Source organism: Hemiscyllium ocellatum, chromosome 40 (assembly GCF_020745735.1).
Source record: "Hemiscyllium ocellatum isolate sHemOce1 chromosome 40, sHemOce1.pat.X.cur, whole genome shotgun sequence".
Taxonomy (NCBI): domain Eukaryota; kingdom Metazoa; phylum Chordata; class Chondrichthyes; order Orectolobiformes; family Hemiscylliidae; genus Hemiscyllium; species Hemiscyllium ocellatum.
This window is the reverse complement of record NC_083440.1, coordinates 20576616-20580261: the sequence shown is the minus strand read 5'-3', so window position 1 is coordinate 20580261 and position 3646 is coordinate 20576616. Positions and strand designations below refer to the sequence as shown.

Genomic DNA, 3646 nt, shown 5'->3' with positions numbered 1-3646 from the left:
TGAAGCTCAACGCAAACTGGAGGAACAGCATCTCATCTTCCGACGAGGCACATTACAGTTGGACTGAAGGGTCTGTTTCTGTGCTGCACATCTCTCTGACTCTGTGCCTTAAATACATCAGATCTTTGCATCATATTGTTCTCAAAATCTCTCATTTAATACATCAAAGTGATTCTCATCATCATCAAAATCCGAACTGTTAATTCCTTCAATAGCTTCATCTCCATTTTGTTTTCTGAAATGCAGTTTGCCATTAGGTAGAGCTTGTGGGCAACTTTGTTTTACTTTTGTTGCTCAGAATTGGAGTTGGTGGGAAAGGGCGGTATTTACCAGGGACGAAGTGACAACATTGAGAGTGGGTACTGAACATGCAGAAACACAAACGAATCGGAATTACACGAAAGCAAGTCTGACTTGTCTAACCAAATGCTGTTTAAACTCAAAACATAAGAAATACAGCAAAAAACATACCCAAAACAGAATAAACAAATCTGCTTTTCAGAATTTTTAATGAGGGGTGCACCATTCCCAGAAACACTGCAATACGAGGACGATGCGCGAACTTGGTGGAGCAAGCTCCAAACACAACTCCTTCCTCCAAAAATCAAATTAATATTGAGTCGCTAAATAAGGGACATATCAGATATTAAAACTGACAAGAACAGAACTACACATCATCTTAGCCAAAAAGCCGAGAAGCGATAGCCAATTCTTGCTGACTACCTCAGGACTCAGCCGCTTCCTATATTTTCTATCAGCCTGACTGTGACTAAAGACGTACAGCTCACGGCTGACAGTTTCATTGCTGCCCCATCGTTTCCAGATTTTCAAACGAGAGGAAACGATCCGTTCACCCAGGTGGCTTCACCTAATCTTTTCTGTGAACATGTTTGATAGTGAATGTAGATAACCAGTAATGTACCAATCAGATGCGCTGGGGCTGAGTGTACATTCCTAACAAGCCGGTAGTCTGTCTCTGACAGAGTGTGAATGAGATTGGAGCAACCCACTGGGACAGAGCTGGACACAGAGAATGGTGCAGCACAGAGGGAGGCACTGCAGCCTCCCATTGTAAGCATCAGCTATCTGACTGGGCTCCTTCCCGAGTCCCACTTGCCATGGTTTTCCCCAAAAATTATTGAATCTGGCTCTAGTGTGTCCCCTCAAGCAGTGCACAGCCAATAGTAACCACTCAATGAAGATGGTAGGGATTACATACATACCTTGATGAAATGTGACACTTCGTTTAAAACAAATAACCCCTACCCCCCGCCCTCACCTCCATGTATTCTCTTCATATATGCAATTGCCTGGAGTTTGTGCTGTTCCATTCTCTGGTCTAAACAAACTGCACTGTTAACAATGCTAAAAATTCCTGCCTCTCCACAAGGCAAATCAAGACAGAAAATGAAACAGGTTCTAATTCTGCTGCAAATGTGTTGCTGGTCAAAGCACAGCAGGTTAGGCAGCATCTCAGGAATAGATGCTGCCTAACCTGCTGTGCTTTGACCAGCAACACATTTGCAGCTGTGATCTCCAGCATCTGCAGACCTCATTTTTTACTCGAAGGTTCTAATTCTGATCGAGTACGATCACTGGAACTATTAAGTTACTGTTCTGAACTGAAATCCTTAGACTAATCATTCCATTTTGTATTATGTGAACTTTGATTCTCCAAACCACGAAACTCTGCCAACCCTGCCAATTGAAATGAACAGAACCATGGTGGACCTGAAGTTCGATCGAGTGAATCAGCCACAAATGATTTGGCTTTGTCTCCAAATATTCCTATTGCAATTTGCTACCTTAGAATTGCAAATCAAGACTCACAGATTCATGGAGTTGTACAGCACGGAAATAGACTCATTGATTAAGTGGCTGGCATCCATCAGATAACTTCAATAAACCTAGACCCACTTGCCAACATTTGGCCCATATCCCTCTGAATCCTTCCTATTCATATACCCATCCAGATGCTTTTCAAATGTTGTAATTGTACCCTACTACATCTCCTCCTCTGGCAACTCATTCCATACATACACCATCCTCTGCATGAAAAAAAGGTTGCCCCTCAGGTCCCTTTTAAATCTATCTTCTCTCAAATTAAACCTGTGGCCTCTTCTTTTGGACTCCTCTATCCTGGGGAAAAATGCCCCTCATGATTTTATAAACGTATCTTAGGTCACCCCTCAGCCTTCAACACCCCATACAGAACATTGTCGCTCACCTTGCTGAAGTCCATGTCGACAACGTCTGCTGCTCTGCCTTCATCAATCCTCATTGTCACCTCTTCAGAAACCTCAATCAAGTTAATGAGAGATGATTTCCCACACAAAAAGCCATGATAACTATCCCTAATCAGTCCTTGCTTTTCCAAGTGCACGTAAATCCTGATCCTCAAGATACCCTGGCTGTGGTGAGGTGTTGGAGATGATTGTGAGGAAACCCCATGGAAAAGTTGTCCTGCTGAGATGATAGGCTTGTGGTCACCAGAAACACTTCTCTTTGTGGAATGGATAACTTTAACCATTGAGAATGTATTCCTTAATTCCCATTGACTTCTGTCCCAGGCGCTCATTCAGTTATATTCGACCAAATGCTGCAAAGGGCTCTCACTCTCTCTCGCCTTTCCTGTTCAGTTTCTTTGTCCATGCTCTGATGTAACAGTACAGTAGAATAGAGTAACTTTTATTTGTCATTTCTACCACATACAACTGATCCAGTAAAAACTAGACAATGTTCCTCCAGTACAGAGGGCGCTACATGAATAGCACAAACTACACAACTGTTCATGGCATAAGAAATGGAAAACACACAAGTTACGGTGTAACAGAAGATTGATGGATAATAGACACTTTTCTAGCAGCAATATGTAGGAATTTCAGATTAGAAAGAGTCCAATCATTAATGAGCCTGATGGCTTGGGGAAGCAAACTGTTGCACAGTCTGGCTGTGAAAGATCGTACGACCTGGTATCTTCTGTCAGATGGCAAGTGGGAGAAGAGTTTCAGTGAGGGGTGTGTGGGGTCTTCCACAATGCTCTTAGCCTTTCGGATGCAGCGCGTGGTGTAAATGTCTGTAATGGAGGGAAGATAGACCCCAATGATCTTTTCAGACTGCATTGAGTTCTGGACCTCTGTGGATACAGTGGAATCGAACTGAGAGAGTGCTTAGTCAGTTGTTGCAAATATTTACCTCTTGATATTTTCCTTTTAACTCTCCCAATGTTGGAGCAAAACTGGAGCAGCTTGATTAGCCTCAGGTCTGATTTTGCAGGACAAACAGTTCTTGATTTTGTGAAGCGTCTCTGACATTAACATCAGTTTTGAATTGTTTTTGATTGATTTTATTGTCAAAACAATTCAAAACCCACTTTATTGTTAGTGATGCTGTAGGAAATCAAGACACTCGGTTCACTGTGCCTACAAAATCATTCATTCCTGTTATGACTGAATACAGAAAGACAAACCCAAACGATGTAGTGCATGAAAGTGAGGAAAGGCAGACAGGCTTCCGAATCATTTTATATCGTTACTAGAGGAGCAGGACAACCGAAACAGGGAGGGACAGGAAAATGAGTGAAATACCTATCAGATTTATAAAATTAATTTGTACTATACTTTACTGTTCTCATCTCAAATATCCA

At 42.1% G+C, this 3646-nt stretch overlaps 1 non-coding gene across 1 annotated transcript; it reads right to left on the bottom strand.

The window, feature by feature from the left end:
- Positions 1-512: 512 nt before the first annotated feature.
- LOC132834568 (U2 spliceosomal RNA) lies at positions 513-703 on the bottom strand. The gene has a single exon (XR_009647210.1). It is a non-coding gene; the product is annotated as a U2 spliceosomal RNA (small nuclear RNA).
- Positions 704-3646: the final 2943 nt, after the last annotated feature.